The following is a 14,311-nucleotide window of genomic DNA, read 5'->3' as shown; positions in this document are numbered from 1 at the left end:
AGTCAGCGACCTCCGGATTGGGCGGCAGCACCTCGGTGACTGCATTGATGCGGAAACAGTGTAACCTGTGGGAAGAGCACGCCCAGGAGTCCAAGCATTTCTGCCTCTTCTTCTAGTGGGACCTGGTAGGAAACACTCGTCTCTTCGGGCCTTGGCTTCACCATCAATAAATGGAGAGGCTGGACCAGCTCAGCAATTCACACGGACCTAACACCGTCTATTACACAGGAGAGAATGGAGACAGGAGTGTGGCAACAGGAGCCACTTCTGAATTCCCTGATCCTCTCCCTCAAGGATTGCCAGAGGTCCCCACAGGGATCTGGGTATGCAGATGGGATCTTGAGAGAGACACCTGAGCTTTCTCAATACCTGAAGTGGGGAAGATCGCCCGAGGCCATGACCAGGGACGTGAGTGTGAGCAGATGCCCTGAGAGGAGGAGCAAAGAAACAGAGACTCCTGCAGCCTTTGACTTGGAAACATCTCACTGCCATATGTCCACAGTCACCAAGCCTCTTGGTGGCAGCTTGGCCCCTCTTCCCAAACACCCTTCCCAGATACGGGGTCGGCCCTCCCTCAGGGAAGGCATTTGGGTTTATTCCTTTGGTGCGGCAGCAAGAGCTGAGCCTAAGAATCCTGGGGCTTCCTAGAAGGAGCTGGGGAACAGGCAGCACCCCCTGTGTGAGGGCCGACAGGAATCAGACACAGCCCTGCTCTCAAAGAGCTCCCGTGTCCTTGCAGAATGGGCACAGAAGGAGGAAAAAAGAATGCCGGAGGGGTCCTTAAGCACGGGAGATGCTCAGAGAAGCAAAGCTCAGGGCAAGCTGCCGACTGCCTCTGAGCCTTGGGCCTCATCTGTAAAATGGGGATAATGATTACCTGCAGTGCAGGACCAGAGGAGACGGAGCTAAATGCCTAACACACCAGCTGGCACGTTTTAATCATTTGATAAAAGGGAGCTATTACTGTTTATTGCTATGGCTTACAGGAGAGCTGCTCGGCAGAATGGGTTCCAGGTGAGCAGAGTCTCATCCATCCCGTTAGCCCTTGGGGCCAAGCCTGGGGTGTCTGGACCTCCTGGCAGGCTCTTCCTTGGCTGCCAGCCATCACTCCATTTACCCCACTTTGCTTTTTCTTTGTGTGCGGAGAACACTGGAAAGCCCTGGCTTACCGTCCTCTGAGTTGGCGTCAGAGCACATGAGGCCTTTAGTGAGGTGGGAGAGGGGAGGGGCGATCTGCTGTCGTAGTAGGAAGCAAGCAGAGCAGCAAAGCCAGGCACAGAGGGTGCAGGTGTGAGTGTGGGACCATGGGTCTGGGGAGTGGGGGCAGCCGGGAGGATTCAGTGCCCCCCACCATGTCCTGCCTATGGGCCCCCAGCTTTTATTCTCAGTTGAGTGAGTGATTCGGCTCTGAGTGAAGCAGAGTCTGAGTTGGAAGATGCTGGGGAAAAAAGGCTAGATGATATCCCATCCAGTGGGGAGAAAGAGGTGACTGGGCAAGCCAGGACCTGGGGCTTAGGCACATGCACTGCTTGGGGATCAGAGGGAGACAAGGGGCGGGAGTTCAATGTAGACAGACTCTGGCATCGAGTAGCAGAGCAGGGCAGGACCACTCAGCAGGTCAGCAGGGAGCCGGGAGCCAGCAAGGGGCCCCAGCCACAATGCTGAGGAGGCCCTGAGCCAGGCTCGGCCATACATAAGGACTGGCCCAGAATGTGAAGGGCCACAGAGAAGAGGCTGTCACTGGTGGAGAGAAGCAGGGGAGATACACATTGCCCAGGAAGCCAGGCAGAGGACCTGAGACTCACTTGGGCCACCTTAGAAAACCACGAGGGTATTATAGAGGGTATCATGGCCCCTTGAGTTCATGGGGGATGGATGGCAGGTGCTGGGAATCACACAGGGACCCTCCCACACAGGCAAGGGCAGGGAGGAAGCTGGGCCAAAGGAACTGACTTGGCTGCAGGGGTGACCAGATGTGCACGGCACAGCAGAGGGGCAGGTGAACGTGGCTTAGTTCAGGTTAACCTGGAAGGCTAGCGAGAGAAGCAGAAGTCCAGAGGCCAGAAGGCAGTGGCAGCCAGGTTCTAGGTGGTGGGACCTCAGCTAGAAGTGGGGTGCAGCGAGAGATGTAGAGAACTGTCAGGGCCTCATTTGCCGTCAGACGGCTTTGGCAGGAGTAGTAAAGAATATGAGCTTTGGACTCAGACACACCTGGTTTGAATCTTAGCTTCCTCCCCTGAGTAGCTATCAGACATTGGAGGTGACAATCTCTCAGTTTTCTTATCTATAAAGTAGAGATAATGAAGGCACCTACTTGCCAAAAAGCACTTGAAAAGATGCGCAACATCGGTAATTATTAGAGAAATGCATGTCAAAACTGCAATGAGGTTTCCTCTCACACCGGTCAGAATGGCCATCATTAAAAGTCTACAAACAGGAATTCCCGTCGTGGCTCAGTGGTTAACGAATCAGACTAGGAACCATGAGGTTGTGGGTTCCATCCCTGGCCTTGCTCAGTGGGTTAGGGATCTGGCGTTGCCGTGAGCTGTGGTGTAGGTTGCAGACGCGGCTCGGATCCCACGTTGCTGTGGCTGTGGTGTAGGCCGGCAGCTGCAGCTCGGATTGGACCCCTAGCCTGGGAACCTCCATGTGCCGTGGGTGCAGCCCTAAAGGGACAAAGGACAAAAAATAAAATAAAATAAAAAATAAAAATAAATGAAAGTCTACAAACAAAAATGCTGGAAAGGGTGTGGAGAAAGAGGACCCCCCCACACACATACACACACACTCTTGGTGGAAATGTGCATTGGTATAACTACGACGGAGAACAGTATGGAGGTCCTTAAAACCATAAAACTAGAACTAACATATGATCCAGTAAACCCACTCCCAGGCATCTATTCAGAGAAAACCATAATTTGAAAAGATATATGCTCCTCAATGTTCATAGCAGCACTATTTACAAGAGGCAAGACATGGAAACAACCTAGATGTCCATTGACATAGGAATGGATAAGGAAGATATAGTACATACACACAATGAAATACTACTCAGCCATAAAAAAGAATGAAATAGTGCCATTTGCAGCAACATGGATGGATCTAGAAATCATCATACCAAGTGAAGTAAATCAAAGACAAACATTATGATATCATTTATATGCGGTATCTTTAAAAATGACACAAATGAACTTATGTATAAAACAGAAACAGATTCACTGACTTATAAAACAAACTTATGGTTACCAAAGGGGAAATGTGGTAGGAAGGGACAAATTAGGAGTTTGGAATTAACATCTACATACTACTACATATAAAATAAATAATCAACAAGGACATACAGTATAGCAAAGAGAACTCTTACTCAGTATTCTGTGAGAACCTACATGGGAAAAGAATCTGAAAACAGAATGGATGTATGTATATGTATAACTGAATCACTTTGCTGTACACCCGAAACTAACACAACATTGTAAATCAACTATACGCCAATATAAGATAAAAATTATTATTTTTTTTTTAAGGGCTGCACCCGAGGCATATGGAGGTTCCCAGGCTAGGGGTCAAACTGAAGCTATAGATGCCAGCCTACACCAGCCACAGCAACTCAGGATCTGAGGCGTGTCTGCGACCTACACCACAGCTCACAGCAATGCCTGATCTTTAATCCACTGAGCAAGGCCAGGGATCGAAAACCTGCATCCTCATACTAATCAGATTTGTTTCCTCTGATCCATGATGGGAACTCCCAAAAATTAAATTAAAAAAAATCATAGCACCTGAGTTCCCATCGTGGCTCAGTGGTAACAAAGCCGACTAGTATCCATGAGGACACAGGTTCGCTACCTGGCCTTGCTCAGTGGGCTAAGGATCTGGAGTTGCTGTGGGCTGTGGTGTAGGTCGCAGAAGAGGCTTGGATCCTGCGTTGCTGTGGTTGTGGTTAGGCCAGCACTTATAGCTCCAATTCAACTCCTAGCCTGGGAACTTCCATATACCATGGATGTAGCCCTATTAAAAAAAAAAAAAAATCACAGCACCTACTTTTTAGGGATGAAAATTAAATAAAGTCATTTGTGGAGCTTCTGGCCTATATAGACAACACTCACATAATTATACCTGTTCTTACTATGATTATTAGCTCCTGAGGTTGTCAGGTTCCCAGAAATTGAGGAGGGATTTAGAGGTTTGATGGGTAGAACATGGCAGAAGACTGGCTCCTGTGAGGAAGGGCAGTAAAAGGAAAAATCACCAAGGCTCCAACCACAGATCAGCCCCTGCTCAAGTCCCTCCTCCAGTGTCTGAGTCCTTTAGCAAGTGACTTAAACCTCACTTTCCTCATCTGTAAGATGGAGACACCAGAATCTGCCTTTGAGGTCCTGGCAATTAAATGAGATAACATATGCAGGGGGCCCACCCCAGCAGCTGCTTAGTAAACAGCTACTCTATGAATGAGGTTAATACGAGGGAAGGCAGATGGGGCCCAGGGGCCATTTGGGGACCCAGGACTCATCCCCAGATCTTGGAACTATTGTAATAGGAATACTTTCTCCCTGCAGAAGCAGAAGCAGAAGCAGAAGCAACCAGAGCAATGGGAGCACCATAGGCATGTACCTTGTAAACACGCTCACATCGTCTGATCATATGCCACCTGCCTGAACGGGACTGGCTGGTAAGTCTGATGGCAGAGGGCAGCTGTGGGTCCAGCTTGGAGGGACCCAAAAAGAGAGAGTAGGGGAGGACCTGTGGAGGACAGAGATCTCTTTCATTGATTCTGTACTTAAATAAGTGAGCAGTGACTGTGTACTTTCTGTGGGCTGAATCCCATAGACACCCCAGTGAATAAGACAGCAGTGGTCTCTACACCCTAAAAGTGAGCTTACCAGGGAACAATGAAAGGGGGGCTTTAGGAAAATCATTCAGTGGCTGCATTCAGGAAATGAGGTGTGGAGCCTGGGCAGGAGTGCTTGCCATGGTCTAGTGAGAGGGGAGGAAAGTGGGGTGGCAGCTGAGGCGCTAGACTGTGTCATGGAGGGAAGAGCAACAGACAGACCCGACTCCACCTCTGACCAGCTCTTTGGCTCTGGACAAGTTAGCCTTTGGGGGTCTTCAGTTCCTTTCTCTCTAAGATGAAAAGAATGAGGAGTTCCTATTGTGGCTCAGGGGTAACGAACCCAGCCTCGATCCCTGGCCTCGCTCAGTGGATTAAGGATCTGGTGTTGCTGTGAGTTGTGGTGTAGGTCACAGATGCTGCTTGGATCCCAAGTTGTTGTGACTGTGGTGTCGGCCGGCAACTGCAGCTCCGATCGATCCCTAGCCTGGCAACCTCCATAGGCTGCAGGTGCAGCCCTAAAAAGAAAAAGGGGAAAAAAGACAAATTTGGGGAAAAGAAGAAGAGGAAGAGGAGGAAGAAGAAGAAGAAAAGAACGGTACCTGCTTCACAAGGTTTTTGGTGACACGTGGAAATCTTGGCTCTCAGTAATATTTAAGAAATGGGGCTGTTGCTAATAAGAACATTAACAACTAGGTGAATCTAGGAGACACAATGAAGAAGTAAATGACAAGACTTGGTGACTAAGTGTGGGAAACGCTTTAGTCGACTGAGCAATTTGAGTCTATTTTGCGGGTCTGAATTGAAATTCCCTGCTGGGGAAGAAGGTTTGGACTGGGGTGGAGTGGGGATGCTGGTCCCACCTGAAGGAGAATTCTAAAGTCATTTCAAGCCAGGATTTACAGTTCAGTTTAGAAGAAAAAAAAATACTTGAGTTCGGCCCCTGGGTTAAACATTTCTCCCTTTATTTTCTCCTAGAATCCCCTAGACAGCAGGTGGAAGACCCCCCTCTCCCCCTGCCTCTGCCCCGAGCCAGAGAGGGCACTGGACTCCCCCAGTCCTTGGCCCAGGTCAAAGTGGGAGAAGGATCCTGAGCCAAAAGTGTAGTGTGGACCGAAACAGCTGTTCAATGACCATCTTTCCTTCCAGAGACTGAACAAAACCTCAGTAAGCACGTTACCTTTTTTTTTTTTTTTTTTAAGCGGCAGTCTCATTGTAAGTAAGGGGCTTACAGGACAAGGCCCCAGATAGAACAAAGGAAACACTCGTGCCAACTCTCTTGCCAGGGACGAGCTGAAATTTGGGGGGAAGGGAGCGAGCCAAAATTCTCAGGGAGAAATCCCAGAAGACTGTCCATCAGGTGAGAAAATGTAGGCAAAATGGAATGTGTAAAATGATGAACCAGAAAATCATCCAGCAAGCCCGCACCCGGCTATGTCTTAATGAGGCAAACTCCAAAGAAGCTTTTCCTTTAATCTGGCATTTGAAACGAAAGGCTGCTAAGAAGGCCCCCACCTGGCCCACCCCACCCTCATGGGTTGCCATGACGACCCAAGTTCTTAGGACTTGAAAGAACTACCTCAGCATTTCCCTCTAAAACAAAAGAAAATTATTCCAGATTTCTGGGCAGAGAACTCCAAGGAATGGGACCTGTTACTGGATAGCAGGTTCTTCGGAGCTGCGAGTGATGAAATATGAGCCTATGGGGACCGAAGCCTTCAGAAAAGCAGGGGAAGGAAACTGGGGATGACAGGACCCCAGCTTGTGGAGCCCTTGCTCTGCCGTCACTGCTGGCTCTCTCCCTTCAGCTGGGCCTCATTTGCCCCTGCAGTGAAGCACGTTAAAAGAAAACACATCCTCTCTCCATATGGAAAGGGGCAGGGGGGTGGAGGGGAGCAGGTCCTGGCTCCAGAGGTCCCCAGGAGGGTTGGGGGGTGGGCAGCAAAAGGTGCCTTCTTCTGCTCTCCACTTTGGTCTGCTCTCGGAACAGCCAAGATGAGACCAACCTGCTGCATGACCAGGAAGCCCTCCCAAAGCCCCCTTGGAAGCTTAAGGTCCTGAGAATAAGGGCCAATCTAAGTCTTCTCCTTAATGCAGAAAGCAAAGCCCAGGCAGCAGTAGCAGGACGGCCAACCCATTCAAGCTTTAAAGCCAAAACCCAGGGCCTTCCCTTGACCACTCCCCCTCCAAACCTTGATTACATTTTGAGTCTACTTCCTAAAACTTCCTAAAATCCATCCACTTCTTTCTTTCTCACGGCCGTTGCCTTCAGGCCTTACCATCTCTAATCTAGAATCGTACCTCCAGATCATCTGCACACCAGGGCTAGAGGGGCCGTTTAAAAACACAAATCTGGAGTTCCTGTTGGGGCTCAGTGGTTAACGAATACAACTAGGCCTCGCTCAGTGGGTTAAGAACCCGGTGTTGCCGTGAGCTGTGGTGTAGGTCGCAGACGTGGCTTGGATCCTGCATTGCTGTGGCTGTGGTGTAGGCTGGCAGCTGCAGCTCCAATTAGATCCCAGCCTGGGAACCTCCATATGCTGCAGCTGCGGCTCTAGAAAAGACAAAAAAAAATAAAAATAAAAATAAAAACACAAATCTAGTCAGGTCACCTCCTGCCTAAGATCTTTCAGTGCTCCCTTGCCTTTAGGATACATTTTCAAATTCCTCAGAAAGACAGGCAAGGTCTTTCATGACAGAACTCTCCTGAAACAGTTTACTCCATACACCAGCCATGAAGAAACATTTCCCCAACATACATGCTGTCCCATACCTCCAGGCCTTCCCTAACCAGGGAGCTGAATTGATCTGCTGGCCCCTCCAGATTCACTCTCTGCCCTGCATGGTGCCCCAGAGGCTGCCCCGTATGGATCACACAAACAAACTCCAGAGCCCTGTGGCTTCTGGTTGGGGTTTGCCTATGGCCCTCCCTGTGTAGTCATATCAGGCCCCCAGACAGAGGGTCACTCCTTTTCTCAAGCCAGCCTGTTCTCTACAACTGTCTCTTCCAGAGAACAGGAGCTCCACCTCCCCTTTCTTCTGGCCTTGTGGCTGCTGCTAGCCTGGGTTTCTGTGATATCTTGTAATGTTCCCTCATCTCCTACCCACACCTCTGTAAATAACCCCTTTATACACAAACCCTCCTCAAGTTATCCTTACTTAGTGGCTCATCCTTCCCTGTTGGGACCCTGACTAAAGGAGTCATCCTTTGTCTTTGCTAAAGCGTAGGCTTTCCTTGGGACTAAGCTGGGGGTTCCCTCTTCTTCCCAGTCTGGGTCAGCTGCCTCTCCCCTTGGGCTCCCAGAGCCTCTGTATATTCCTTTGTCACAGCTCTTTCCATACTTTATTGCAAAAGCCAGTCCTCTGTCCTAAATCTGAGTCACTGGAGAATAAGGACCATGTGTTGTTGCTCATCCCTGTATCCCAGTATCTGGCACAAAGCAAGCCCTCAGAAAACATTTACTGAATGAAGGAAAGAAGCAGGAGCTCAGAGTGAGAACTGTCAAAGATATATAGGAAACACAGGGCAGTATCTCTTTGTGGTACCCACTGTAGGAGCTGGCATCCCCTGGGCCAGCATCAGTTAGATCACAGGCAAGGGCCCAAGGAAAGGCCACTATTTAAAGAATACCCCACATCCAGGACCTGAGGCCCAGTCAGTGAGCAAGGGGAAGGAGTGAGGGAGATGTGCTGACTCCTGTTTCGGATAGCTATATTTCCTGGGAAAGAGAGTGGCCAGCCTTTCCTCAGCCTCAGGGAGACAATGGAGGTCTCCATCTTTGAGCTGGGAGCCCTTCAAACCTGATGTCCACAACTGCGAAACTTACATCGCCTTAAATTACTGAAAGTCCAGGGGCTTTTCCAAAGGACCAAGCACCACCCTACCTAATCATTCACTCATTCATTCAACAAAGTTTATTGAGACTCTGCTCTACGCAAAGTACTTCCCTTTGATTTATTGAAATATTGAAATGTTTTTTATAATTTTATAAAATGATTTATTATTATTATTATTTTAATAGTTATTTCCCCAATCCCTTTGATATACTCTATTGAAATTTCATCCAAAAGGAAAAAGTCATTTTTTTCTTCCAGTCTGAGTCCTACTGGGCTCTGTAAAAGGCCGAACAAGGTCAGAGGATGGGCTTTCAGGTAGAAAGGCTCTAGGCACCTGGACAAATCATGGGAGAGAGGCCAAACACGATGGGTAGAAGGCAGAATAGTGACCTGGTCTCATGAGAGGCCTCTAGAATCCTGACTCCCCCCTTTTCTAGATATGTGCCCTTGAGCAGGTTACCTCGTGCCCCTGTGACTCGGTTGCCTCCTATGCAAAAGGGTAGGCATAATAGGTCCCAGCTTGTAGAGCTGTTGTGAAAATTAGATAAAACAAAATATTCTCCAGGATGTTGCTGAGAGCAGTGCATTCCAATTCTATCAGATCCAATGCTCCCTTTTTATAGCAATTATTTTGTAAAGCCACTTCAACTATCCTGAAGTGAAATTTACAGGTCATATGACCCATCTACACACATAATTTTTAAAGAATCAATATACTGCCTTAACTATAAGATAAAGAACTACAAGGATATAATTTATAAAATAATATGCATTTTAATCTATAAATGTTTGAGCATAACTACACAAGAAGATATAAGACAATTATACCTACTTAAAATGAATAACTTTGATTTGAGAGCAATAAAACATTATTGACTGTAACATTATGGGTACTTTCTTTATATTTGATGTTCTGAAACAAGACTAAACAAGTGCTATATATTCATACAGACATGTACGAATGCAGATGAATAGAGGTGTGTTATTTTGGCAATTCAAATACACTGAGGAGTTTGCTGTTCATATTGCGGTTTTCTGAAATGGTGAACAACTCCCAGTAAAGGTAAAATACAGTATTCTCTCGATTTATATGATAGGAGCATTCATGAAAAATTCAGTGTATGTTAAAACTATGCAAAAAATAATTTGAGTCTATATACAAATTGGAATTAGGTTCTAGGCTCAGACCAACACAGATTTTCTACCTATATGAATGTCAGGGGCATTCAAATGTCCCATGAAGTGCAGGACAAATCGTCAGACAAAACTGCTTCATCTAAGGCAGGAAGTCTGGCCCCCTCTCTTCCTCTTCCCCAGTGCCCCAAGCAACCAAGTAACAAACATAAATCCACCATGTATTTCTAAAATACCTCTAGGGGGCAGCACTGCCTCCACTGAGGATCAGTGGGCCAGAGTTTATGGGGTTACCCAACCCATAAGGAATGCAGGATGATAGCCATATAACCTCCAGGAACACAGACCAGACAGACAACATTAGGGAAATCTATCAGCATTCCATGTTCTGACCCCAGCGTTCTGTTGCATCCTGCTATATTGCAGTCAAGGCCAAGGGGTAAGACTGTTTCCTGATGCACAAGGGATGAAGAAGAAATCACCATGTTAGGCAAAGCTACGTCACACAGACTTCCAGGTAGAGAAAAAGTCTCAGCAAACGGACAGGCCCCCAGACAACAACTGGGACCCCTTTGAAAATCACATCATCACAGTTTGCTCACCTGTGGCTCCATCGTGACTCAACACCAGAGGGTTTCACAATGCTATGTGTCCCTCTGAACCTATCTGAAGAAAAACCATTGTCTTTCAGGGTATAAACAACACCTCTGGCAAAACCAGTCAAGTCATTGAGGTGAGCCGGTGCACGCCACCCCTTTCCATCCTATATGCTGCCGTGATGACCGTCAGAACCTTACTTGAATCTGAGTTCCTATTTCCCATAAAAAGGAGCAATAGCTTCAACCATCCCAGGAAAAGGCATCTCCTCAGATAGGAAACTGGAATTCAGATGGCTGCACCAGAGAGAAGGAGGACCCTCATCTCCTTGTCTTCACTATTTTGGCAGATGCACCTGAACTTTCAAGAGGGCAGCTGTCCAGGCTTCTCAGAGTTGCTATGATGGTATTGACTCCACAGAGATAAACTCACACTAGGACAGAATGGACCCCAAGCTCTCATGGTCAAGTCATATCTCATAAATGAGATTATATGAAGTCATGTTGCCCTTCTCTGTTTATTTCTCTTGGTATCCCCAACCTCCTGGTCTGAGGGATTCTGCCCGTCTCCACTGCCCTGGGCCGGTGGGTGGGGCCACTGACTATTGCCAGTAATGAGTGAGAAATCCCAAGGCAAAAACTCCAGTCACCTCTTTCCACAGAGTCTCCCTTCACTGGTAAGCCTGGAGGAGTTGGTTTTAATTCATTAGAAAAGGTAGTAATATTTCCCCATGTTAGTGGAACCAGGGAAGCCCTAGTTTTAGGTGAAGGAGGTGAGACACCTAGACCATGGGCTAAGCCCTCAACCAGGTTATCAGAACTTGGGAAGAAGAAGGCTGATCTTGTAAACTTAATGTTGGGATCCATCCATGGGCTAGAGCTATTTTGCCAGGTGACAAAGGGGGTCCACCAATCATTGGTAGGGGTGAGCCTGCCTTTGGGAGAGAGTGGCTCCCTCTGTGGGTAGAACAGACTCACCAAAGCTGGGAACCACATGTGGCTCATCAGGAATCATCTGCATGTGTTCTGGGGGACAGAGAAGGGAAAAAGAGAAAAAATACACAAATCAACAAAATAGGAATAACTAAAGCTATTTTTCTCGAGGTTTTTTTCTCCTCAGGAGAGCCCCTAGAGGCAGGAGGAGTGGCATCAGGGAGGAGACAGAGATGGCTCTGCTTTTCTGAAGATAAACTGCCAACACTATTTCCAAATGTTCAAAGGTCTGTGATCTGCAGGATAACAGAGGCCTGGGAGGTGGCACTGCTCTCTGCAGCAAAGCCCCAGCCTCCAGAACACCCCCTGACATCTCTGCTACCTGGCCTTCTTGTTCTGTAGAACGACCTCTACAACTTGGGGCACTTTTGGGTGGGGAGAGAACTGGAGGGAAGTCCACTGAGTGTGAATACAGATCTCACAAAGCCAGTGTGCTCAACCAATGGTTCCCAGCCCTGCGTGCACGTGAGAATCAACTGCAGAGCTTCGGTGCACACCCAGACCTGGGCCCCACTACAGAGATTCTGATTTAATTGGTCTGGGGTAGGACCCAGGCGTGGATGTGCTTTCGAAACTCCCCAGGTGATGCTAATGTGCAGCCAGGGTTGAGAACCGCTACGTTATACAAGAGGAGGAGATGTCCTCAAGCCCTCGCTAGACCCCAGTTACTCTTAATTTATATACACTTCTAACAATCCAGTTGTCTGGTTTCCTAGCTGGTATATGATTAAAAGCCACATATTTAGAAGAGGAGAGAAAGGCTGCTAATGAAAAGACACTAAAAGCAGCAAGACGTAACAAATGAGAGTCTGAGCACAACTGCAAAGATAGAAAGCCTATAAAAGGCAAACAGCACACACACCCCCACTCCTCCCCCCACCCCCACTGCATATCCTAGTTACAGTAAGGGCCTGAGACAATCACTAGATGGAAGAGGGAGGCGGGTGGGCTACAGTCAGTCCAAAGGGAATAAGTATTATTACCCCATCTTACAGTTGAAGAAACCAAGACTCAAAGAGGATCATGGATGGGCTCGCTCAAAGTTGCACAAGCATTGAGTTGCAGTGCTGGGATTTGAATGTCAAATGTCACTCAGTCCTTAAAAGACCACATGTGCTGGGAAGTGCCGTATTTGCCTGTTTAGTGTGGCTGATATGTCTAATGATGACCCAAAGGCTAGAGCTGGATTACCCCCAAGATCCAGCTATTCAAGATGTTCATTCTAGGAATAGTTATACACACACACACAAACACGCTTCTTAACAGCGATGAAAGAATAAGGAATCCATTTGGGAAATAAATAAATAAATAAATAATACAAGTTCTTTCCCAGCTCACACCATTCATCAGAATGAATACCAGATGGATAAGGATGGAAATGAAACCATAAAGGTACTAGAAGAAAATATAAGTGGATATTTTACAATCTTACGATGGGGAAGGACTTTCTAAACATGTCAACAAAAGCAGAAACCATAGAGGAAAAGATTGATAGATTTGACTACATTAAAAATTAAAAACTTCTGTACATCAAAAACCACCATAAATTGAAAAAATATTCAACCTCACCAGCATTCAAAGAAAGGCAAATTAAAACAGCAATGAAAGACTTTTTTTTTTTTTTTCGTGATCAGATTGGCAATGATTAAAAAGAATGATAATACTGAGGGTTGGACTGGGTGAGGGGAAATCAGCATGCATACACTGTTGGAGAGAGTGTAAACTGGTACAATCTTTCTGGAAGGCATTTTGGTAACATGCATGAAAAAAGCCTAGGAAGGCACATACCTTTTGACCCAGTCACTCCACGTATGAAAAATTATCCAAAGGAAAGAACTGATCTACTACACACATGCAAACCTTTTCTAATATGTGTAAGGATTTTCATTGAGGCCCTCTTTGGAATGTTGAAAAACTAGAAGCAACCTACATGTTTAACAGAAATGAATTAGTCAAATAAATTATGCTATATACATAAGAAGCAATATTTTGCAGAAATGATGCTGTAGAGACAAACAGGCCAATGGAATAGAATAAAGGCCAGAAACATATCTAGATATATACAAGAATTTGGTGTATAATAAACACCAAATCAGTGAGGCAAAGACAGACTTTAATAAATGGTGTTGAGTTACCTGGAAAAAGACAGAGGCTAGACCAGTATTTCACAGTCACCAGGATAGGCATCAATTGAATCAAAGATTTAAATGCACAAAATAAAACCATAAAATTACCAGAAGAATATTAGAACTCCTTTATAATCTTGGACAAATGAAAGCCTTTCTAATTGATTTAAAACCCAGAAGTTATGAAATAAAAGACTGATAAATATATCTATACAAAAAGCTTAAAACTCCTGTATGGCTAAAGCACCATAAGCAAAGCAAAAACAAAAAACAAATGACTAACTGGAAGAAAAAACTGCAACTCATTTTACAAAGAGTCAATCACTCTAACACATAATTTGTTTCTCTAAATCAAGGAGACCAATTACCCAACAGAAAAAAAAATCTTTTTCAGAAAAAAGAAATACAGATGGCTTTTAAGTATATAAAAGAATAAAATATTAACAAAAGAATAATAATAAAAGAATAGTAATAATGAGTGCACATTATAGTTGCAATGATATACCCACTTTTCACCTATTAGATTTGTAAGAATCCAAAATATACCTAATTGGGGGAAGTCATAGAGAAAGAGGCATCCTCATACATTGCTGGTAGGAACAGTAAATGGTACACCCCTATGAAGGGCAATTTGGCACTTTCTATTAATGTTATTAATATATCTACCCCTTGGCTCATCAATCCCACCCTCTGAATTTTTCCTGAAAATATATATGTACACATACAGAAATGATATTTGTATGTACTATAACACTGCATATAACAGCAAAAGACTGGAAATAACCCAAATGTCCAAT

The 14,311-nt window shown here is 46.0% G+C and overlaps 1 long non-coding RNA gene across 2 annotated transcripts in view; it reads right to left on the bottom strand.

The window, feature by feature from the left end:
* The window catches only part of LOC110256376, a 109,354-nt gene that overhangs the window by 40,379 nt on the left and 54,664 nt on the right, over positions 1-14,311 (bottom strand). For both annotated transcript variants that reach the window (XR_002337774.1, XR_002337775.1), the window contains exon 3: positions 11,374-11,421. This is a non-coding gene — a long non-coding RNA (uncharacterized LOC110256376). The remainder of the gene's footprint in view (positions 1-11,373; positions 11,422-14,311) is intronic.

Source organism: Sus scrofa, chromosome 13, assembly GCF_000003025.6.
Source record: "Sus scrofa isolate TJ Tabasco breed Duroc chromosome 13, Sscrofa11.1, whole genome shotgun sequence".
NCBI lineage: Eukaryota > Metazoa > Chordata > Mammalia > Artiodactyla > Suidae > Sus > Sus scrofa.
This window is presented reverse-complemented; position numbering and strand designations above follow the sequence as displayed.